Raw genomic sequence first — 25,397 nt, forward strand, 5'->3', positions numbered from 1 at the left:
GAGCATCTGCTGGCTTCCCCGGTGGGATTGCCTTCTGGACAGCTTCGCCTCCCCTTTAGGTCCTCTTGTTGAGGCATTCCAATCTCCAGGGGGTTCTCCTGTCGGGCGGGCTTCCAGCGGGTCTTCAGGGTTCCAGGAGAGGTTCTGTACCAGACGGGGACCCGCCCACAGGACTAGCCAAGCTTTGGTATGTCCCAACCTGGACGCTCGAGACAGCTCTATGGAAAAGGGGCGTTGGTTCTTACCTGATGCGCTTCTTTTCGTAGAGCTGTCGAGAGCGTCCAGCCCCACCCGTAGGCCGTCTGGTGGGAAACCTTGCTGTTCGACCGAGCGAACTAATATTTTTTTCCTGAGTGTGATGAGAACAGGACCTTCCTTCTCGTCTTCGCAAAAACTGGGGAGCGCCCGAGGACCACGTGATGGTGAGGGGCGTTCCTCAATCTCAATCTCAATCTCAGCCTGTGAGAGCCGAGACTGGAGCTCCTCCCAACCTGGACGCTCTCGACAGCTCTACGAAAAGAAGCGTATCAGGTAAGAACCAACGCCCCGTTTAGTGGAGTATGAAGAATAAGTAATAAATGTTTGCCAGTAAGGTAGAAGATAGGAAAATGGTTATAGTAAAGAACTGTGGAAAAAAAGAAGAGAAGAGGAAAAAAATGCATCTTGAGCATATGTCAAATACTCACCATGGCCATGCCCACCCGTGGCCACGCCCACCCGTGCCACATACACATGGCCCTCTGAGGTCAAACACAACCCTAATGCGACCCTCAATGAAATTGAGTTTGACACACCTGATCTTTAGCAATATGGCAAGCGACAGAAGAAGAACCCATAAAGATTGTAACCATGCTATGTCATGCCAGGAAAGCTAGAGAACAGCACAGTGACAAACAAATTGGAACATATCAATATACACTGCAATATCAAAAAAAGGAGGCAGAACAGAGCATGGAAACTATTGCATAATATCCTTAATTACACATGCTAACAAATTAATGCTTAGCATAATCCAACACAGTTTAAAGCCCTATATGGAAAGGGAAATGCCAGATATTTGAACTGGCATTTGGATAGGCCAAGGAACATGAGGAACTGGATAATTGAGAAAGTCAAAAAATAAAAAAATCAGTATGTCTGTAATTGATTATAGAGAGGCTTTGATTGTGTTGACTAGGCCAATCTATGGAATGTCCTTAGCAAAAAGAGAATCCCAGTACATCACATTGTCTTCAGGAAAAACCTATATACAAGACAGAAGACACGATCTGAATGGATCATGGTGAAACTGGTTTCAGATTGATAAAGGAGACACGGTTGTTTACGTCCCCTTACTTATTCTATCTATATATGCAAAATACATACTGAGAAAACTGGATTGCAAGAAAATGAGCATGATATTAAAATTGCAGGAAGAAACATCAATCAACTTTGCTGTGCTGATAACTGAGAAGCAAATTATCTGCAGGTTCTAGTAATAAAGATCAAGGAGCACATTAAAGAAAATGGGACTAACATATATTAAGACAACCAAACTCATGACAAAAAGGTATAGCAACCTGGCTTACAAGTGACAATGAAGAGATGCTCATGGATAATTTCTACATTTTAGGATCAACTATCAATGTTAAAGGGGGTTAACAGTCAAGAAATGTGTTGCAGACTACCACTTGTTAAGAGTAAAAATGACAAATACGTTCATATGTCATGGTGTTATGTTTATGTCTAAAAAGATCAAAACTGTTCAGGCAATTGTTTTTCCTGTTGACATTACATGGAAGTAAAAGCTAGACTTTGACAAATCTAGACAAGAGTATCAGTGTTGGGGATTCCTAAGAATACAATTGATAGCCAAGAAAACAAATCTGACCTTTAGAACAAGTCAATTTATAGTTCTCACTTGAAGCACAGGTGATTTGGGTTAATGTATGTAATGTAGTGTTAAGACACATTATATGAAGTTCTCTGGAGAGATTTAAAATCTTCAGTTCCCTTCCAACCCTACGGTTCTTAATGCCAGGAAAGAAGATGATGACCAACAGTACGGTACATAAACCTAATTATAGCAGTGATGGATGTCCTGTTGTGTAAGGGAGCTTCCTGGAGAAAAATCTATAGCATGGTTGCTAAGAGTTATCACTGACTTTGTGGCACAAAATCAAAAACTACTTCTGCAGTGACATATTAATTTTTTTTCCTGCCTCAAAAGCATATCAACAGGCAAGATCAAAGATTTGGATAGGAGGGAGTAAAAGAACCCCCAATTACTTACAGTTTCCAATTTGGCAGGCTGGACGTACAGCTATAGCCTGGATCTAAGAATCTTGCAACTCTGGGAAGTTCCTCACAGATAGAGGAAGCACATCAGACATAATTGATAAAAACAAGCTAAAGAAACAGAGAATCCGCAATACCCTTCCCTACCAATGACTAAGACAGACAGTATGTGGCCAACTGGTAAAGTTATTAATTTTAATAGAAATTGCTTTATTTAATGTAAAGTTGTTGTGTTACAGTAGCTGAGATACAGTTTTCTACAGGGATAAAAAGAAAGAAAGGTCCCACGGTTGTACTAAAATGCAGTGATTAGCAGGGGTCTCCTACCTCCTACCAGCAAGAATATATGAATTTCTGAAAATACACTGAAGTCATTCTGCCACAGTAGTTATGACAAAACACAAAATAATCATTTACCAGATAATAAATTGATCAGAATGCTACCTATCACCTCTACTCCAATCTTCCCAAATGCTACTTTTCACCTTAACTTGTTTATTTTGCCAAATGAACAATGGGCAATTTTTCAAATATTTGCACCTGCCCAACATTTTTTTCTAAGAATTCCTTTTAGAATCCTATAAAGCAGGCTTGTCCAACCTGCGGCCCAAGGGCCGCATGCGGCCCAGGTCACCTTGTAATGCGGCCCAGTGCCCACCCCAACCTTTGTGCCAGAGCCAGTGAGGAGGAGGAGGAGGAGAAGCAGGCGCGAGGCAGGGCGAGGCGAGCGCCAGGCCAAGCAGCAACAGAAAAAGCAGGCGCCGTCAGAGCGCCACCTCCTGCTGTTGCCACCACCGCCATCGCCGCCGCTTCTGCCCCCGCCGCTTCTGCCCCCGCTGCCACTTCTGCCCCTGCCATCACTGCCGCTTCTGCCCCCGCCACCTCCACTTCTGCCCCCACCGCCACTGCCCCCGCCACTGCTTCTGCCCCGCTGCTGCTGCTGCTTCTGCCTTCCAGTCCTGCCTCATCCAGCCGGGCCATTTGCAGGAGGAGAGGTAGGCGCAAGGCGGGCGAGCTTTCTCCCCCCCCCGCAAAATTTGGCCGGAAAATAAACTATGATAAAAAAAACGTGATAAAAAAACCGTGATAAAAAAACCGTGATAAAAAATAAATAATTTTTAATAAATAATTAATAATAAAAACATCTCACTAACTTCATTTCCAAATAAATTTAATATGTTAACTATGTTTTCTATGGGTTTTTTGGATGATCAGGTATTGTTACTGTTATTTTATTTTATGTGCGGCCCAAACCAAATTTTCATCTTCTAATGTGGCCCAGGGAAGGTGAAAGGTTGGACACCCCTGCTATAAAGCCTAGAATGATTCTCAAAATGAACATAATAGTGAAGGCTAGTACTATGGTTTGTACCATGCTAATTTCTCTCCTTTTCTAATTTCAACAAAATGGAAATTTCCTAATTACTCAAAGTACGATATATATATTGTGCACATTTAGGAGGGCTTCTATAAGTTGACATTCTGTGCATAGTTTAAGATCTGTAGCACACCCTAGTGGAAAAATGGAAGTAATTATTTCCCCAGGTGTTATTCTACTTTGCAATTTACTAAAATTGTTTTTAATCCTACCTGTAGAACATTATTGTTTATAGGTCTTCTGTATGTAAATATTAACATATAGCTTTCTATAACATTAAGTCTAGGTATGAGTGAAAGTTATAGCAACTAGTAAAATAGAGGAGGTAGGAATATCTGATTTCTTGTTAGTTTAGCCATAGAGATCAAATGAAAGACACTTCTACTGACACAGAAATGACATTTCTCATCTCTTCTCATTTCTCATGTATTCCAGCCATTCTGAAATCTGGGAGTTACAAGAACCTAAATATTTTAATAATTTATTCAAATAGTAGAATAATACTAGTGAAAAAATCAATGCTGCCACATGTAAACTTTCCTGTAATTTTTTTGAATAAAGAGTAACTTCTGTTTAGGGAAACCCAACACAAATAATAAAAGTTCTTTTACTCATAGAAAGAAAGTTCCCTGAGATCAAGAAGAGTCAAGATGTGGCATTCTCATTTCAGCTCTGTCAGAGCATGATCCACAAACATGATCCATGGTCTCTCGTGTCCTGACCTGAAATCTGATTTGAGGGAACGCAGATTATTTGCTTCACCCAAAGCTCTGAAACTACAACCTATCTTCTCAATAACCTTGCTAAGAAAAGGAAAGTTGGAGCCTACACAAGCGTCATCCAACAACAATTGTCGGGTCCAGCAAAGGCATTTTTAGTAGGGTATGTACATTCATCTCTTTTGGAGCAGATGGCACTCACCTTCTCACATTAACCATCACATGTATTCACCATGTGCTATCTCCCAGGAAATTTTCATTAACCAAGGAAGTCATGGATCAAACAGACTGATTTTAGATCAGTAGAACTCAGGATCCTATTCATTTTCTCAAACACTTCCCAAATAACTAAAGTCTCATTTAATTTACATGGCCTTGCCCAATAGGAGTGCAGTTTTAGACAAATCTGAACAATTTTTTGTACGAAATACTTAAGAACAGACCCCATAATGATACTGGAGATGTTCCTGTAGATCCAGCAGAGTTACCTATGGATGCAATAAGAGTGAAGAAATTTCTTATCAACACAATATAATATCTAATATGGGCTCTTACAAATATTCAGTCAGATTCACTCTTTTTCTTTTTCCAATACAGTTCTAGGCATCTGTTCTGTCACTCCATTCCTGAGACTCCTCAGAAAATGGGCGTTGGTAGAAGTTACCCTGAACGCCCTTTCTATCTATGCTGCGAGAGAGCCCAGGATGGGTTGACTTCTTCCTATGATGTCATTTAGCCGAGTCTGTACTAAGATATAAAAGCCAGCCACTGGGAGAGACCCCAGCTTTGGCGGAAGATACTTGACAGACTGAAAGGTGTCTCTGAAAGCACAAAATGAATACAGAAATATGACTTACCCTCTCCGGACGAATCAAGGGAGGGGCTGGGGTCTCTCGCAGCATAGATAGAAAGGGCGTTCAGGTTAACTTTACCAACGCCCATTCTCTTCCATGCTGCATCGAGAGCCCAGGACGGGACATACCAAAGCTTGCATGTCCACAGGCGGGTCCTCATCCGACTGTTAAACCACTCATTGAAGCACCCGTCTGCTGAAGGCTGCAGTCGCCAAGTCAAAGGCATCCAGACGGTAGTGTCTGATGAAAGGAGATGGGGAAGTCCATGTGGCCGCACAACAGATCGCCTCCAAGGGTGCTTGGGTCGCCCAGGCAGAAGTGGCCGCGCTTCTGATAGAGTGCGCCGTCAGACCTTGAGGAACTGGAAGGGCTGCAGCTTTGTAGGCCTGCTCAATGCAAGATCTGACCCACCTGCTAATAGTAGGAGAAGAGGCCTTGTGCCCCAAGTGAAAAGGGAAAAGGAAACAAACATGGCTTCCGACTTCCTGAAGGATGAAGTGTGCTTAATGTATATTCTAAGAGCCCTTCCTACATCTAGCGTGTGCCACTGCCACTCTAAGTCATGGTGCAGGAGGGGGCAGAAGCCAGGCAACACAATGTCCTGGGACCTGTGAAACCAGGTGTCAACCTTTGGAATAAATGAGGGGTCCAGATGGAAAACAACCCTATCATCGTGAAAGGAACAAAGGTCCTGTCTGATGGAAAGAGCAGCAAGCTCGGATACCCGCCTGGCTGAAGTGATGGAAACGAGGAACACTACCTTCAGAGTCAGGAAACGGAGAGACACTGTTCTAAGGGGTTCAAAAGCAGGGCTTCCTAAGGGCATTAAGGAGCACATGAAGATCCCAGAAAGGATACCTGTGAACCACCAGTGGGTGCAGGTCGGAAATCCCTTTCAAAAACCTCCTGACTGCAGGGTGATGGGATAAGGAAGGAAGCGAGGAGAGGGCCTCAACCTGCCTACGTAAGGTGTTGGGGGCCAAACATTTCTCCAGATCATGCTGAAGGAATCTAAGAACCTCTGCCAACTCGGCTGAAGCAGGAGAGAGACCCTCCCTAAGGCACCATCAGGAAAGGGCCTTCCAGGTGGCATCAGAGATGAGCTTTGTAGAAGGTTTATGAGATGCCAGGATAGTGATGATGACCCTTTCTGGAAGATCAGCCTCCTCTAGCCGCTGCCGCTCAAGTGCCACATGGTCAGCTTGAGCCACTGGGGCTCTGGCTGGAGGAGAATCCCCTGATTAAGGGAGATTAGATGGGCTGGGATCCTCCAAGGAGAAGCCACCGATAGGTTGATCAGGTCCGCAAACCAGGGCCTCCTTGGCCAATAGGGAGCCAGGAGGAGGAGCTCCGCTCGTTCCTCCAACATCTTCCGAATTACTGCCGGAATGATGGGAAGCGGGGGAAATGTGTAGAGGAGACCTTTGGGCCATTTGCACCAAAGGGCATTGGGCCCCTCCGCTCCCTGGCAAGGAAACCTGGTGAAGAATCTGGTGACCTGGGCATTTTGAGGAATGGAGAAGAGATCCACCTCCAGCGTACCGAATCTTAGGGAAAGGTCCCTGAGATGGAGGAATGGACCATTCTGCCTGGTTGACTAGGCTCCTGCTGAGCTAGTTGGCCTGGGAGTTGTTGACCCCGGAGATGTGGTCCGCCGAGATCAACAACAGGTATTTCTCTGCCCATAACCCTAACTGTAGAGCCTCTCCCAAGAAGGCTCTGGACCTTGTCCCCACTTGTCGGTTGACATGAGCCATTGCGGCCATGTTGTCCGAAGGACTAGAACATGAGAGCTGGTCACCGAGTGCCTGAAATGCTTGAGAACTAGAAAAATGGCTCTGAGCTCTAGCCAATTTATGGGAAGATTCAGCTCTGACCTGGACCAAATGCCCTGAGCTATCCGGCCCTGCATATGGGAACCCCAACCCAGGAGGCTGGCTTCAGTGGTTATCACTAGCCTGTCTGGGACCCTGAACATAAGTCCCTTCCAGAATAATGGAGAATGCCACCAATTGAGAGATCTCCGTATTTGTGGTGGAAATGGGACCTTGATGGATGAGTGGCTGGTTCCTGCTCATTGGTAGGGAAGCAGGAACCATTGGAGTGAACGGAGTGGAAAAATCCATGGCTCTGGAGATATGACAGGGTAATTTGCAAATCCTGATGGGCTGCATGGATGGAGGACAGAATCAAAATGTCATCCAAGTAGCACTGGATCCTCACTGGAACAGAATGCAGAGATGCCATCAATGCTGCCAGAACCTTCGTGAAGACCCCTGAAGCCGATGAGAGGCCGAAGGGAAGTGCTCGATACTGGTAATAGGTATTCTGATAACAGAAACGGAGAAACTGGTGATGATGAGGCCAAATGGGGATGTGGAGGAGAGCCTCTGTGAGATCAATGGAAGAAAGGAGATCGCTGTCCCGAACGCTCTCTTAAAATAGAATGCAGAGTCTGCATTTTAAATTGCCTGTATTTTACAAATTGGTTGAGAAATTTTAGATCAAGGATGGACCGCCACCCCCCCGAGGCTTTCGTAACAATGAAAAGGTGAGAGTAAAGACCATGTCCCCGTTGAGAGGGGGGAATGGGTTGAATAGCTCTGATTTCAAGAAGGTGTTGAATGGCCTGATTCATGAGGGCTTGCCTTGACATGTCCCGAGAGACAGGACAGATCAAAAAATTTTCTGGGGGTGGTGTTAGGAAGTCTAATTGTAACCCTGACCTAATAGTGCTGAGCACCCAGGTGTCCGTCGTTGACTCCTCCCATTTAGAGGCAAAGAAGACTAGGTGACCTCCGATGGGTGGGGAGAACAAGGGATTACTTAGAACGACGGAAGGAACAACCCCCTCCCCCCTGAAAGAGCCATTTACCAGTAGAAGGTTGTTGCCTGCCAGATGCTTCTGCATGTTGGTCTTGGCGTTGGGAGTACAGCCTCTGAGAACGGAGGAAGCGAGATGAGGTCTCCACTCGAAAGGCAGGAGGGCGATAAGGAGCTGGGCGATAATCGGCTTTCTTCCAGAGGAAGAGAGAATTTTACGTTTATCTCTGGTTTCGATGAGATACGGTCCCAGAGCATCCGGCAAAAAGCTTATTGCCTGTGAATGGAACTGAAGCCAGCTTCCATTTTTGGCGTGACTCCGCCTGCCAATTTCGGAGCCCTAACAGTTATCTTGCTGCTACTTAAGATGCCCTGGCCTTGGATGCAAATTTTGGCAGAATTGAGAGTGGCATCTGCAGTGAATTCCGCCGCTGCGATAATCCTATTAAGGTCTTGGTGAGACTGAAGGTCAGAAGCAAGCAATCTATTCTGGAGTTGGCGCAGCCACCGTATGGATGCCCTCGTGAAAAGAAAAAAAAAAAGGATGCTGCTGTTGAAGCCTGAACAACCCATGCAGCAGCCTGGTGATTGTGCTGGAGGGCCTGTTCGGAACGTTTATCATCCGGTTTCAGGGTATCTTCTGGCTCCATGGGAGTGCCAGAAGATGAGAATGAGGCCAGAATTGGAATGTCAACAGAAGCACTGCCAGGGCATTGACCAGGGCCGCGCTGACGTCGTAGAAACGCTTATACAGAGAAAATGGGTGAGGACCTGCGAAGGGGAAGTGCACTGTTCCTTGACCATGTCCAGGAACAAAGTGGGAGAAGGCAAAACCTCTGCATGCACTACAGGCTTGGAGAAGAGCGATTCTCCCTGGCTAGAGGGATTTCCTCATGGCTCAGGAGCCACTTCCTCCGGTGACAGCTTGGCAGTGTCCAAGGCCTTGCTGAGCAATGGCCTGAAGAGAGAAGGATTGAAAACCAATGCAGAGGATGTCTGCTTTGGGCGAGAATCCTCTTCCTCTGAAAGATTTTGGTCAAAGGTCTTGCCCTCTTCACGTTCTGAATGAGAGGAGTAACTGTGTTCAGATGGTGAAGCCCTTCTCTCCTCATCAACCTCCTCCCATTCTGATAGAGAAGAATGGACCCTGAGGTCCTGGGGCTTGTGTAAATCAGGGTGATGAGGCAAGGAACTTATAGATTGAGAAGGGAGAAGGGCCTGAACCCTTTCCAGAGGTCAAAGAATTTGCTTGAAGCCTTCAGCCAATCCCTGCCTAATGGCCAATGAGACAACATCTTGGATATCCCCTGATCTATGCTCAAAGGTAGAGGCAGAAGGCAAAAGGCCCGCTGCTGTGGGAGTGAAGATGGCTTCAGGCCTAGACTGAGAAGAGGTTCGAGGCCTGGAGGGAGGGGGAGGAGCATAGGGCCCAGAAGCCTGTTGGAAATAAGGCCCAGATCTACTGAGATCCTGAGGATCAGATTGTATTGCAGAAGCCTAAGAGATCAGGATGGAGGATGGAAAGGCTCATAGATAACTTCTCCTTCCCTGGGAGGGCTTGGTTGGGGCCCACGGGTATCACCTGAAACATGTTGTAGTTGCACTCCCTTCTGATGAATAGTTAGTTCTGTTGAACTGCCTCTCTAGGGCTGCATGTCTGCGCTTTTCTGCCCTCGATGTAGCCCGAGTTGCCTTCTTAGGGGCTAGAGCCTTAGCTCTGATTTTAGCAGCCACCTCCCTCTGGACTGTTTGGGTGCGTTGCTTACGTCTTTTTCTCTTCTTGGGCTTAAGAGGCTGTTCCACTGGGGAGGGGGAAGCTCTGTCTGAGCTTATCTTGCGATGGAAAAAAACTGTTTGGAAATTTTTTGTATTAAGCCCCTTAGGGTATAAATTGGCCCCCAGGCTTACAAAATGGCCGCTCACCTCGTGGTGGAAGGCTTCAATCCAAGATGGCCACTGACTAGGGGAAACAGGCTCCAAGATAGAAGAATCGCTCCTTAGGCTATAAAGAGCCCCGAGCGAAGTCAGCAAAGGAAAGGGCAGTCTTCAGTAAAGATTCTAACCAAGCAAAGTCTCTGATCCATCAGCAAATCAAACTAAAAATATATGAAACCAATGATTTATTGCTGTGCTCCTGTATGTTCAGAGGTGGGTCTGGACATTCAGTTCTGAGATTTGATTTTTTTCTGGAGTCTCCAAATTATTGTATATCATTATAAATTGCATTTTCTATTATACTAAAGAGCAAGGTCCTGATCATAATGTCATAATGATCTTAATGTACTGTAGTTTCACTGCAAACATAAATAAGCATAGACTGAGATGCCTGAAGATCAGAAACTAAATAAACAATTATACTGCATAAACACAAATATCTCCGTATATCATCTCCTTGGTATCATGCATAGCATAATTCTGGGTTCAAGTCCTCCTTTTAAGTGATTAGTCGGAATGACAACAAACTGATGGATTAGGCCTGTTATAGACCAACTAGCATGTCTTTCTGGCCACCGACCATATATCAGGGAGATCTAAAAGATACTTGCTTGCCTATCTGAAATATATCTTTAGTTCAATCCACCATAGTTCAGATTCGTCAGCTTAAACTCCTAGAAGAGGTACATATTTTTAGTACATAAATACGGTACTTCAAATAAATAGAACTTGAAAATGTAAAGAATTCCAAGTCAGGTTTTCACTATTCTATAGTACACCCATCCAATATCCCACAGTATCAAATTAAAAACTACAATACAGAAATAAACACTGCTAAATTTAAATTTTTAAAAACTGAATCCAAGAAAAAATGAATAAACAAGAAAGTCTTTGTAGAATGAAACTCGAAATCAAGAGCTTGAACTGGGTTTGTTCCAGTAACAGAGCCAAGTTGTTTAAAATAGGCTCCAAAAAAAATTAAAAGGTCATCTTTCTAAGAGCAACTCACTAATCAAAATGATCGGAGAACTAGAGCAGTTTTGCTGCAAGGAAAGATCTCAGTGGCTGAGTTTTTTACTTTAGAAAAAGACAAATAAAGTAGTTTATAAAATCAAAGTGCCCTATTCTTGCAATGCTTCACGAGACCTCATTTTCCAAATTGCGTGCACCATTCGTTCTGGAACTCAAGCACCCTAGTCTCATAATCCTTCTCCAGAAAGCTTCTGGTCTTCCCCAGGTCTTGCAAGAACCGCTCCTGGCGTTCTCCAAATAATACACTGGCTTGAAGAACAACTCTAAGTTCTAAAGGAAAAGAAGATAGTGGTTTTCATGTTTTTAAATTCTCTAGTGTATTCTAAAGAGAATGAGAAATAAATTCAATTTTAATACAATTCATTGCAATAATTCAACATTTAAGATCTTGAACGCAGCTATTTGTGTTTCATTTAAAAGTTACAATGAAACTTCCAAAGTAGATAATGCTAATACAACAACGCTTGTCTTGTGGTTTACAAACCCTGCCAGAAAGAAACCTGAAGGGATTTGTAATGTAGTTAGTTGCCCATTTATTCCACAGAAACTATCTTCAGAAATCATAAGGGCATTATTTTTTGTTAATGAGCCATTGTATAACACTATTTAAAATTTACAGCAGAAAGAAGTTTAAACTGATGTTGTGAATACTGTAACTTATTATTTTCACTTGCCAGCCGCTGGAGGCCCTCTGATTACATTAGAATGGATGGGATTCAGGCAAATTGTTATTTAGCCAATTTGGGGTGTGAGGAAATTTTAAGGAAGAAATGAATATAAATACTCTCAAGAGATTTTGCACTTTCTATTTGTTTTAAACCTGAAAATTTTACTATGAAACTAGGCCATTTTGCTACCAAATTTCAGCAGCACAATTTCATTTTCCAGGGCTGGGATTGATTTATAGTGAAAATTATAGAGGTTCAATTCCATCCCCTCCCCACCCCTATTTTTCTCTCCCATTCTCATCTTTATTTCTAGAAAAAAATATGCCCCTACACACAGAGAGAGAGAGAGAGAGAGAGAGAAATATGATCTACTGGGTTGCAAAATTGCAAGTAGAGTGCTGAGGGGCTGCACGGAGCTTGAAACTAGTCTTCTGTGGTAATTTTCTTGACTGCAGTGGATATCTTCCAGTTTAAACTAAGATGAAGCTGTAAGGATTTTGGACACTTTTATATCTGATTTAACTGCTGGTCAATATTAGCTCTAAATGAAATTGTGGTTAATTTACACTTTTAAACTATTAAAACAAGGCAACATCACAAATACTGAATTGACTTTGTTTTAACAGGCTATTGTTAACAATTTACCACTACAGATGAATCCTTTACTTACAATTGCAATCAGAAATCTGGTTGTAAGTTGTTGCACTCATAAGTCAAGGCACCTACTTAAAGCACCTGTTTATAAAACATTTTTCAGTCATTAAGCAAATGGTGTGGTTGTTAACTGAAACATCTGACAAAAACCACCAGAAAGTAGCCAAAAAATGTAATTTACAGTCATGTATCCACTGATGCTACAACTAGTTGCAAAGACAAGCAAGTTGAGGACTACCTGCATTCAGAAATTACAATAAGCAGCAGTTAGTCAATAATAGAAGCAAAAAGTATCAAAGCCCTTTCCTCTGTCATACAGAAAATGGAAAATATACAAGCCCAAATAATGAACCCCACACACTGGATAACAATCTTCACTTCAGCTTTTCAAGTCAAGAATTAATAGCATTAAAGGACAGAGCAATTAAAAAATCCTTATTATTATTCTTAAGAGTATTGATAGAAATAGGACTCAAAACTGTGGAATCCTAAAATAAACAAGCAAGATTTGGTAAACCTTATGATGGATATCAATTTATGAAACTAATCTCCATGTCAAAGCCTGAGCAATTGTTTTGTAATCTACTGAAATGGGAAATCTTGAATATGCACATAATTTTGATACTAAAAGCAAAGGATGCATATAAAATAAATGAGACAATTTGTCACATCTTGTTGCCTGGATCATCAAAAGGTAGAGGTGGCTTCACAAAATTTATGATGTCCACAAATATTGATACATAATAATTGATAAAGACAATTCTTCTACTATGAACATTGATTTTTGCTAAACTGTTTGCAATAATTAATTATTGTGCGAGTATAAGACAAGAATTATGAATTCATTTACATAAAAAGACAAGTGTATATATTTGGGGCTCTGAGAAATATATAAGAAACAACTGTCTAACAAAATATAGTGGACAAAAAAACTGTCTACTAATTGAGGAAGAAGGCGGAGCCTCCTTGCCAACGGACGGTAGATAGCAACTCTCTGTGGCTATCGCTCGTGCTCTTTCGTCAGAGAGCCCCAATCATTCTGATTAGGGTCTGAAACTGCCTTGGAGGGGCAGCGGAGTAAGAGGAAGCAGCAAGCCTGATTGTGGGGAGCCGCATCTCCCCCTCCTGGGCTTGGTTTTTTTCCTCTCGAAGACGACTGCAGCGGTGGTCCAAAATGGCCATCCCGAAGAGGATGACTCAGCTCGACTAAGATTTGTGCAGGAGGGAAGAAAGAGGTGGATAACATCTGAACCGGGACAACTGGGCAATATAACTAAACAAAAGTACCCCGGGATTAAGGTAACATAGAATTTTTAAGAAAAGAAAAGTGAGTGGCAAAATTACAAAGGGACAGAGAAAAAAAGAAAAATATTTTTGACAGCTAAATGGGGCTTCGAACCGGGAAAGGAAGAAGCTGGAATTAAAGATTTAATGAAATTGGACTAAAATAATTTGGGAATAAACAAGTATAAAACTAAAGCTGGACTTAAGATTGTCAAAGAATAATAACAACAAAGTTTACAAATTGGAGACTGGATTGTGTTGGAATATTGAGGTTCGAAAAACCTTAAATAAAAAAAAAATAGGGGAAAAAGGTGAGGACTTTGTATAATGGAGAGTGTCACCTTTTGATAAAAATTTGGTTCAAATAAAAGGGAAAGCATCCTGTTTTTGAATGAACTGGTATGGATATAACATTACAGAAATATTGAAACAAAGTAAGAATTTTAGAAGGTGAAAGCAGAACCAGAATAAAGGAAAACGCAAGGAAAGATTGTGGGACTGATTGATGTTTTTGGTATAAACCCTGGACTGGAATAACTGAGAACTTTAAAAAAACTGAAAGAAGAAAGAAGGAAAGTAAAAGTGGTTTCTTTTTGTGGACTTTAACGATCATAAAATATAAGAATGATGATATCTCTTAGGGAATTAAAAATGGAACTTAAAAATATGAGAGAATTACTACAGGAAAGAGGCGAATCACTTTGCTCTGTGCTAGAAAAAATGGAAATGGAGATCAAAGAACAAGAAGAAAGATTCTCAGAGGAGGAGGAATCGACTCAAGGAGAAGACATTTTAAATAGACAATTAACACAAAGAACGCTACAAGGGAATATGACAGACTAAAGAACCAGTTAAATTAATAAATTTAATATAGATTATTAAAAGCAAGGAGAGACATTGGTAACTTCATTATTACTACTATTAGGCAAATATATATTGTTTATTTTTATTTTTAAAATAAATATTAAGGATTATGTTTGAAATAATTGAAATGAAATAAAAAGATGTTTAGATTGAGATTAATGAAAGAACTTAGAATTAAACTTTATTATTACTATTATTAGGCAAACACATATTGTTTATCTTTATGTTTAAAAACAAATACCAAAGGATTATATTTGAAATAACTGAAATGAAACAAAATCGATTGAGATTAATGAAAGAGGCCAGAATTAATGTGTTTGTTTCTCTCCTTACTGAAAATTTGGAATGGAAAAGGCAATAATAGAATTAAGTATGCATATATCAATGTATAATTGCTGTCATATTTGTATGTAAAGATGATGACCCGGAAATACGTTGTCCACTAAAAAGGGATTTTTGTTTTTAATGTGAAAAACTGAATAAAGTTTCTTTAAAAAAAAACTGCCTACTAATTTGCCTTTTAGAAACTAACAATTATTTTCAGATTTGACAGGCACCTAATGTTTAGATGCAAAAAGTACACATTCAATTGAAAACTCAGATCTATGCTGGGAACTATTTCAATGGGCTTTATTTATGTATGTAAATTTAGATATGGCTGAAACTCCAGCTGATTTGGGAGGATTACAATATATTAACATAAAAATCCAATATAAACCAAAACAAGATGGTATCTGGTCACTATAAATATGAACAAAAGTAATAAGTACATCCAGCAAAGGGCTCTATCTATCTCAACTTAGGAAAACCACCACTTTTTCAAGATTTTACTGAATGCCAACAGGTTAGGAGCCACACATAGTTAAGGGCAGGTTCACTTTCCAAATGGTAAGCACCTTTTATCAGGCAGCAAATGATGAAATGTGAGCACATTCTGTATGTTCAGGGGTAGAGAATACACAATAGTAGCCATTCATTCATGCGTGGCATGAAATTTCTTATACTTTTTCTTAGTATAAGAAATTAACCCTTCTGACTTTACTTGGCTACAGATATAATACTGAACAAGAAACCACTGAAGAATAATTTCAAATGCAGCTGGCCAAAAAAAACCTATTTACATTTCTAGTTTTTTCCCTTTGGGTGGGGGAAATGATATCAGAAGGAAGAGCTTAAATGTTTGTATTACACTGACAATTTTTCAATTGTTATTAAAGTGAGCAGCCAATGAAACATTCTTTACTTATAGCAGGGGTGTCAAGCTTGTGTTGTCATGGCATCGTCACATGAGATATCACTTTTTTTCCCTTCGCTAAATTGGGCATGGGCGTGGCGCACGACGCATCCAGCCCATGGGCCACAAGTTTGATACCCCTGACTTATAGTATATCAAACATCAGCAACACAAGGCTGTAAAAATACATAATCTCAAATTATGGTAACATAAAATTAAGTGCCCCACTAACTATAAGAAAAATTCTAGGATCATGGGTAACAAGAAATTGAAAATAAGGGAAATTTTGAGAACAATTCCAGAAAAGCAAAAGAATAAAGGAACCCAATCCTAGCAAAAACTGATTTTTCTGCCACAGTTTATATGCTCAAGGTTTGGACTACTGCCTAGCACAATTAAAGATATTTAAATGCAAAAACACAGCAAGGGTAGTGTTCATTATAACAGTTTTCCCAAGTGAAAAAAAGCCTCATCTCTAAAGTATTAATTAGATTCAGCCAAGTTGTAACTAAGCTGCTAAGTCACTTCTAGAGGGCCTGGGTGTCTTTAAAGCGATGCTGTGGTCTGTTCTTGTAGCAATAGCAGACTTAACAGTAAGCTTCCCTCTATCCCAAGGGTTTTCAAACTTGGCAAGTTTGAAACTTGTTGACTTCAACTCCCAGAATTCCCGAGCTAACATGACTGGAGGAGGAATTCTAGGAGTTGAAGTCCACAAGTCTTAAAGCTATCAAGTTTGAAGACCCCTTCTCTATCCACTGCAAATTTGTAATCCTGGTATGACTTACAGTTACACTATTATGTATTTATTAATAATTTAAGATTATATTCTGCAGCATCACATATAAATTTCAATTAGGAATTTAAGGTAGAATATATTGCATTCTGCCATGGGGTACATTTAAGGTTTTGAAAGGATTTTTTAAAGTGAAAAACAATAGCCCAGTTATTTTTTTCTTATTTTTCAAACTATTGATAAGCTACATAATAGAAATAGTTTTATATCAAGCTAAACTTTGTAGGTATGGAATGTGCAGAAATGGACAGGTTGTCAATGGAACTCAAAAACAAAGAGGAATCGGAGTACTACGAGATATGGAATTTATGGTACAATTGATTGGAAGGTAGACATGAAATGAACAAAAGAAAGATAAATAAGAAGGTATGATGGAAATTAATCATTTTATTTGTAATTAGATATTCATCTGTAATATACCAGTTGGATGAAAACTTGTGTTACATATCAATCTAATAAGTGTGAATGATTATACATTTTACATAGCCTGAGAGATTCAAACTGAGTGAACACTGCCTTGGTCATGTTGCAATAAGTGGAATGTTTTGTTTTATGGTATTTGTGTAAATATGTAATAAATTATTTTTAAAAAATAAAAAAAGGAAAAAATAAAAAAATAAACTTTGTAAGTATGAATTATAACTTCTGGCTGCTTTTTAATATGAACAGGTTGTTCTTCCCTTTCTGTAGATATAACAATGTATCAAAAGCATAAATGAAAGCTTTTTCTGAAGTCCAACTTTCAGTTCTATTCAATCAGACATGCACTTGTGTGCAATTTATTGTATAAATTTAAAAACGTTTTAAATCTACCTGTATTTACTCTCTCTAATCTAAAAGGGCTTACAAGTACAGATAGTCCTTAACTTACGACCACAATGGAGTCCTACAACAGGTTCTCTTCAACATTTTTCCCACGATTGTGCTATTGAATGCTGTAGATTTCTGATTACATATGAACTAACAAGCATTCACCAGATCTAACACTGCCTATTCTATTTTAGGATTCCTCATCACCCTTTTTCTGGACTGAAACCAACAATCTTTCTTCAACAGACACTACAGCTGTGTCCCTGTTAACCATGTGAGCTGTTGGCCAAGACCTTCACCTCCAATCTTCTTCTTCCCAGAGTCCTCCTTCCCTTTTGTCCATCCGTATCTGCTACCCTTCCTTTTTATGTGAGAACTGTTATCCATCATAATTTAAATTAATATTTATTCTTAGCTCCTTATGAGCAAAGCAAAATCAGGAAGTAAGTAAACTTTATTCAGTCAATGACCAACACAAAATAAGCCAAGGAACAAATAGAAAATACAAGGCCTTAAAACATCTCAAGAAAGGAATAGAAGTAGCATAACAGCATATTATGACAGCAAAATGTATCTCTAAGACAGAGTAATTCTCAAGAATCACTTAGTCTTTTAACATTAAAACTATAATCTATAAAACTGAAGCATAATGAAACTAAAACCATTACAAGATAATACTTTAACTATAATCTATAAAACTACGGTACCATAAAACTGAAAAAGTCAATAAAATTATCCCTGTACCAACTTTTTATTTCCATTGGTCTCAAATCTACAAAAAAATTCACAATATGCTTATCTAATCTTTCCACTTGTTTGCATAATACAGATAAAATAAGATTGGTTCAAATAGGACAAAGTGAATACAAACAATTTTGTTTAAATATCTGCATGTATGTGTATTGTGAAAAGCCAGCAAGAAGCTGTTGCTGAGAACATCTCCATCACATCTTGTCATTCCCCAGAACAATGTCTTTGTGAGATGGAACGATATGTATACTGAAGAGATTTGCACTAAATTTTTAAATAGAATAGAATAACAGAGTTGGAAGAGACCTTGGAAGGCTTCTAGTCCAACCCTCTGCTTAGGCAGGAAACCCTTTCAGACAAATTGTTATCCTATCTCTTCTTTAAAACTTACAGTGTTGGAAGTTGTTCTGAAGGCAAGTTGTTCCACTGATTAATTGTTCTGTCAGAAAATTTCTCCTAGGTTGCTTCTCTCCTTGATTAATTTCTACCCATTGCTTGTTCTACCCTCAGGTGCTTTGGAGCAGTGGTCAACAGCCAGTGGGCCAGGGACCACCGGTAGTCCACAGGAAAATTTTGGTGGTCCGCAGAGAAATGTCACCCCCAATTAATCCAGGCTGCACGGGAACACAAGGCCCACATGGCCCGTGGGAACACAAGGCTTGAGTCGCTTGCATTGCGAACAACACGAGGTAGTACGGGGAGGGGGGGAAGGCAGGAGGGGGACTTGCCCCTCACACCTCGCCTGGCCACCAGGCTGCTTCTTTCTGGTTCTTTCTTCTGCTTTTGGCTGCACGCAAGGAAAGCAGCAAAAGTCTTTCTTTCTCTCCCCCAAACTCCACCAGAAATGAGTCTTTGGGACCCTGTAAGGCATCCTGCTCCAAGAGACTGCGCCAGTGCAACAAGTCTCACAAAGACTCATTTCTGGTGGAGTTTGGGGGAGAGAAAGACTTCTGCTGCTTCCCCTGCATGAAGTCAAAAGTCTCACCCCGCCCCCCGAGAATGGAGCTGGAGACAGTATCCTGTGATCCCAAATAAAGAATGATCGATCGATAGGAAAACGGGGTGGGGAATTTTCCTGCAGACTTTTTTGGGGATTTTCCCAGGGTCTCTGCTGCTTTCTGCAAAGACCCTGGGAAAACATCAGCAAGCCACCGTCAGTCAAAACTCATATTAGTGGTCCGCAGGATTTAAAATTATGAGTTTGGTGGTCCCTGAGGTCCAAATGGTTGGCGACCCCTGCTTTGGAGAATAGTTTGACTCCCTCTTCTTTGTGGCAGCCTCTGATATATTGGAACACTGCTATTATATCACCCCTAGTCCTTCTTTTCATAAGACTAGACATATCCAGTTCCAGCAACCATTCTTTTTATGCTTTAGCCTCCAGTCCTCTCATCTTTGTTGCTCTTCTCTGCACTCTTGTTAAGACTCTCAACATTTTTACATTGTGGTGACCAAAACTGGATGCAGCATTCCAAGTATGGCCTTACTAAGGCATTATAAAGTGGTATTAGCACTTCACGTGAACTTGATTCTATCCCTGTTTATGAAGCCTAGAACTAAATGTTGGCTTTTTTGGCAGCTGCAGCACACTGCTGATTCATATTTAATTGATTGTCCACTAGGACACCAAGATCCCTCTCACAGTTACTACTATTGAGCAAGGTACCACATATACTGTACCTGTGTATTTTGTTTTCCTTGCCTAAATGTAGAACCGTACTATTTTCACCATTGAATTTCATTTTGTTAGATAGCGCCCAATGTTCAAGTCTGTCAAGATCTTTCTGTATCTTAAGCATATTTACTAAGTCAAAACATTTTTTTTTTACATTTACACATTAAAAAGCTATTGTATGAATTATTTTCAATAGTTTTTTAGGTTTAAATTTGAACTTAAAAGACAGGTACATATTTATATCTATACCTACCTGTGCTTATGAGTCACACTCATAAGCAGAGAGACAATCTGGATAGGGACAATTGTTTCTCAACCCAGGAAAAAGATATTTTTATCATCCATAGAAAATATATTTCCTCAACAGTGAATGTATAAAAAATCTGTACCATTAAGGTCTTATACCATTTGCAATTTTCTCTCCAATTTCACATATGATCATAATGTACCAATGTTTCTAACTGAACATAAAGCAAGAAAAGCAATTCCTCTTTCTAATGAATGGAACCTGATGATCAAAATGGATACCGTAAGTTCTATTTTTTTTTCACCTGATTAGTGGAAAAGTGTTTATATGAAAGGACTCACAGAAGCATAGGTATATTTTAAAGATACAAATTTTTAAAAATAAGAAAAAACAAACATTGAATAAAATATTAAAAATTACTTAGTTAATATACATCTGATATAGCACAAGAAGTTCCAAAGACTCAAATCTAACAAATAATAGGACTGAAAGAAACTAGAATAAAGGGTCACAAGCATCAATCAAGATGTGCTTAGAATGTGACCCCTGAGCACATATGGGCACTGATTGTAAGGGTTAGGTACAGTCAGGTTAATGAGTCAAAGAAAACTTTTATAGATCTATAAAAAGTAAAAATATCCCCATGAGAACAAGAAAATGGATATAAATAAAACCACAAAGAACAGAAGGTTGCAAACTTTAATAAGAAAACAAAAGGCAGAGAACAAGGAAGCAATGTTTAAAAAAGAACAGGGTATCAACTTGAAAACAGGAGTCAAACAAAAGAAGAATTATACACTTTTCATCAATTTTACCTGTAAAAAAGTCAGCAGATCAGATAGGTTTGTTTTCATAAGAACAGAAAGTCAAGATAGCAAATGAAACCATGCTCTTCAGAATGCAGGCTCCTAGGGCAAATGGTTTCTAACACTATGAAATACCATACTTTTTATTTTACTGTTATAGACAGTTTGCAACAGTAGTAATAAAACAAGGACGCTGCTGCCTAGGCTGCCTCCCTAGACATAAGGAACCAACTTTAACACATTGCATTAGATCCGGGGCTGGCTGAAATGGGAAGAACGCTATCTTCAAGAAAATCCAGTAAACCAAAAACAGTTCTGTGGAGGGCTAAAAGTCAACACCAGGCACTCTGGTTGCACCCAGAAACAAATTGCTAATCAATGCAGCTCATGTAACAAGGATGTAATATACTTGCTATTGGAAACACACAGAACTGTTTTATAGTTTTTCATTGGTTTTCTTGAAGATAAATGAGCAGTAGTATTTATTTCAGCACAGCGGACTGAGAGATAGACAATGTCAGTTGAAAAGTTCACGTTTCTTATTCTTTTACCCTATTCCACTCTGTACCTCCTTGTTTTCTGCTATGGCACCTATATTGTAGAATCTTCTCCCCTTCTCCCCGCTCAAAGATGAGATCATTCTTGAGCTTTAGTTTATTAGTTTCTAGTAATTATCAGTTTCTAATAATTAATATATAATGGTTTTAGGTAAATGACTGTTTTATATTTACTGTTTTATTGGATTAATGTATGCTGCCCAGAGTCACTTTTCATGAAGTAGGTGGCTAAATAAATTTAATTAATTTACAAAACATTTAATTACTAAAATTGAGCCATACATTGTTACTCTCAGGGGTGGGATTCAACTGGTGTAATAACTGGTTAGGTGAGCATGCTTTGTGCGCGTGCGCAGCATTTGAAAATCATCTTCTCCTGCAAGCCTCTCATCTTCTCCTGCCATGCAAAGCAGCCGGTTTGAAAAAGCAGGAAATGAAGGACAGCCTTGAGTCCAGGTGGGACAAACAGAAGATCGCTGGAGCGAATCGGTTCTCTCTCAGCTGATCTTTGGAGCTACCGGTACAGCAGAAGTGGGCCAAACCGGTAGAATCCTACCTCTGTTACTTTCATACTTTTAATAGCTAGTTAAGTATCTCATCTTACCAGTGAGATTATAGTTGGGGGAGAGACAAACAAATTAGAGGTCCAATTCCATATTAGAATATAGTATGAAAGGGTTTATTCTAATTCCAAGTTCAAAAGTCTGGACCAGTACCATAATATTATATGGATAAATTAAATATCACAAAACAATAAAGTAACATTGGTGTTGATGAAGCTGTTTGATGAAAAACATCGATTTATACATTCTGAATTTATATAACCTTAAAATTTATATATGATAGAAATTTATATAATCTTGAAAAAGACTTCAAAAACAAGTACAATATAGATACTAAAATTGGTACCAAATTCAATTTTGTGTCATAGACAAAAATAACTATTTGTATTTTTAATATATACTTATGGGAAAAAATAAAATGCAATTCCAAGTTAGCAAACAACATTTTCTGTTTGTAGACACTATTGAGTTTGTCATGCGTACTGTTTCCTTGTTCTACTGTAGTAGATAAGAATTTGTTTCCACATCTGTAACTTGATTTCAACAAGCTGTGGAATGAGATTGAGAGAATAAACAGCAAGCTAGAAGCCTCACAGGCTTCAGGTCAGTGATTACTTTCTTCTCTGCTCAGTATTTTAGACAAGAGGTTTTCGAAATTACTCAAGCTGAGGATCTGTTAGTTTTTAAAAACAATCTGCCAGAACCCCTGATCTAGAGACAAAAGCTCTAGTGAGAGAAAATTGGCTGTGCTAAAGTGAACTCTTTTTTTGCCCTTAGTCTCTCATGGAACTTCATCGACTTCTCACAGAACCCTAGGATTTCACAAAACAGTTTGGAAAGCTGATGGGCAATGGATTCCACAGTACATCAATGGAATGGATATTGCTTCCAAAGTGAACTGTGAGCTAAGGGTAGGAGTGAAGTGACTCCTGAAATTCAGCATGGCAAAGCTGGCTATTAAGAAAATAGTAAAGAGGTAAAATGGCTGAAAAATGAAATGCACCATATCACTTGCCAGTGAGTCCTACACAAACCTTTCAGGAAGACAAAATCTATAAATTGCTAGCTACCCAGCTATAAGGAAATGTTTTGTAGAACATAACTGAAGTTTAAATCCTGAGAACTTCTTTTTGTCATGACTGTTTAAAAAAAAAAAAAAACCAAGCGAGGACATTTTCTTTGCTTTCCGATCATAGGCTCAAATGCATTTCCTGACTCCCAATCCTACAACTTATTCAATGATGACCAGAGAAAGATATCTAAGTACATGTTTGTGTCTTCTCTCATTTACCAAGGGTTGTTTCTGGTTAGCAATTTGGAAGAGTATTTTCTCTCTTCAAGTAAATATGACATCTCCTCTGAGAGAGAAGACTGTTTCTTGTCCTCTGAATGCCTCCTGCCAAAAAAACTATGCCTGAGTTTTATTAAATATTTTTTTTGCCTTACTTATGATGAAAAAGTAGTGCTTATGATTTGAATTGCTATCTAATTGGAATAGTAATAAGATCATTGCTACCCACAACATAGGAGGGAATTAAAGGGGTCACTATGTTAGTACTTTATGGGTTGTGATGCAAGAAAATGCATTATGAGCATGTCCACATTATTGCAAGTGGTTCCTCCATATATGGAGAGCATAATACAACTATAAGGTTTTAACAATATTTCCATAAATTTTCTCCCAGTCACTTATATATATAGCCACGTATATATGGCTTTAAAAAAATTTTAAATGTTTTTTGTAAAGTTTGTATAATTGTTCAATTTTTTTCCATTGTTTTAATTGTAAGCTGCCCAGAGTCATGAATGGGAGATAGCAGTTGTATAAATTGAACATACAAATAAATATATCTACATTTAGTGCCCTTCTGGGGTTCTCAATGGTGTACTTTATCTATTCTATATTACTCAGTAGAAGACATAGGAGCTATATTGATAGCATATCACACCCAGCAATATGGAACGCAGATACCATAAAAGAACAAGAGCACAGAAAAAACCATTTTTCTTCTCTTGATGCACCAATAAGATTAAACACCATTGGACATGCCACCTACTAATTATTTTATCTAGACACATTATGTATCCTCAGGGGACTGACCTATGTAATTGGCTTTCACATCACATATAATGAGTTCTTTAGAACAAGATGTACAACTGAGGTTCTACAGCTCAAGGAGTCCAGGAAAATGGGGTTTCTGAAGCTTAAAAGCCACTGTTGTAAAGTTGAAAATTTCTCTATCTGCCTGCCGCAAATATATAAGCTTTTATTTCCTTTTGTGTTCCAGCTGAATGTAGGTATCACTCATAGAAACTCAAATTACTACAAAGACAGCAAAATACAAAACAGGTACACAAAACTATTTCAAATTATCAAATGCCATAGAAGGTTGTAAATCACCCTGTGATATTTAGCTGAATAAATACCATTTGGCCAGTTCCAGCTCAGTGCAAGATACATTTATAATATGATAGTGATAATAGCCTATTTGGGCTTTCTATATAAAAATCACATAGATTTCCAATCACAGTAAAGTTGTACATGACCGTAGAACATAATATTGCACAGTAATATTATATTGTGTCTATCACGTCATCAAAAGAGAAAATGAGTGACAGAAGAAACCTTACTTTGCTATAACAATAAGGTCCAAAAGCATTAGATCTCCCACCTTCCTAATTGCACAGCCTCCCAGCTAGCTTTTTGTCTTGTTCTCATTAATATCAATAAAAATCATAATGAAACAGGTTGCTAACCTGAGAACAGTAGATACATCATTGCAATTCATCCAAAGAATACAAAAAGGAATCATGATAAAATGACTATTACGAAACTAGAAAAAAAAAAAAACATTGGGGCATTTTCTGGGCTATATGATAGGAAAACTTTATTATTGCACTTTGTGGCATGCATCTTACCAACATTATTAATATACTAGAAGCATTTTAAATGGGGCCATATGACAGAAAGCACTGTGTTAGATATTAATGATAGGCAAACAAAAATACCACTTCAAATTTATGTCACAACATAAATTAACAAACAGGGAAAGCAATAAATATTGTACTTATGAAGCAAGAATTGTATCTCATATGAACTACATTCAGACCAGTGGTGGTATTCGACCGGTTCTCCCCGGTTCTGGAGAGCCATAGGAGCGATGAGCAACGGAGACCAAACCGGTTCTCTCCGCTGTTCTAATGGCTCTGCTCTTGGGCCCGCCCACTCGCCCGGGCTCCTACTCACCTTTATCCGCTGAATTTGAAGCACAGCTGCTTTGCGCGGCACACAAGAGTGCCGCGCGGCAGCTGCTGAAACAACCGGGAGATCGTGCAGGCTTCCAGGAGGCGAGGCAGAATGCCTCTGCGCCTGTGCAAATGCCTCTGAGCCTGTGCAAAGTGTGCGTTTGGTGCACACATGCATGCAAAGTGTGTGCACGCACACAAAGCACGCCCACCAAACCATGCCCACCG

General features: G+C 39.6%; 1 protein-coding gene across 1 annotated transcript in view; it reads right to left on the minus strand.

The window, feature by feature from the left end:
* ABL2 (ABL proto-oncogene 2, non-receptor tyrosine kinase) overlaps nt 1–25,397 on the minus strand; it is a 68,133-nt gene that overhangs the window by 41,426 nt on the left and 1,310 nt on the right. The gene's annotated exons all lie outside the window — the stretch shown is intronic.

The sequence above is a fragment of the Pseudonaja textilis genome, chromosome 3 (assembly GCF_049901715.1).
Source record: "Pseudonaja textilis isolate UNSWEBS1 chromosome 3, rPseTex1.2, whole genome shotgun sequence".
NCBI classification, from domain to species: domain Eukaryota; kingdom Metazoa; phylum Chordata; class Lepidosauria; order Squamata; family Elapidae; genus Pseudonaja; species Pseudonaja textilis.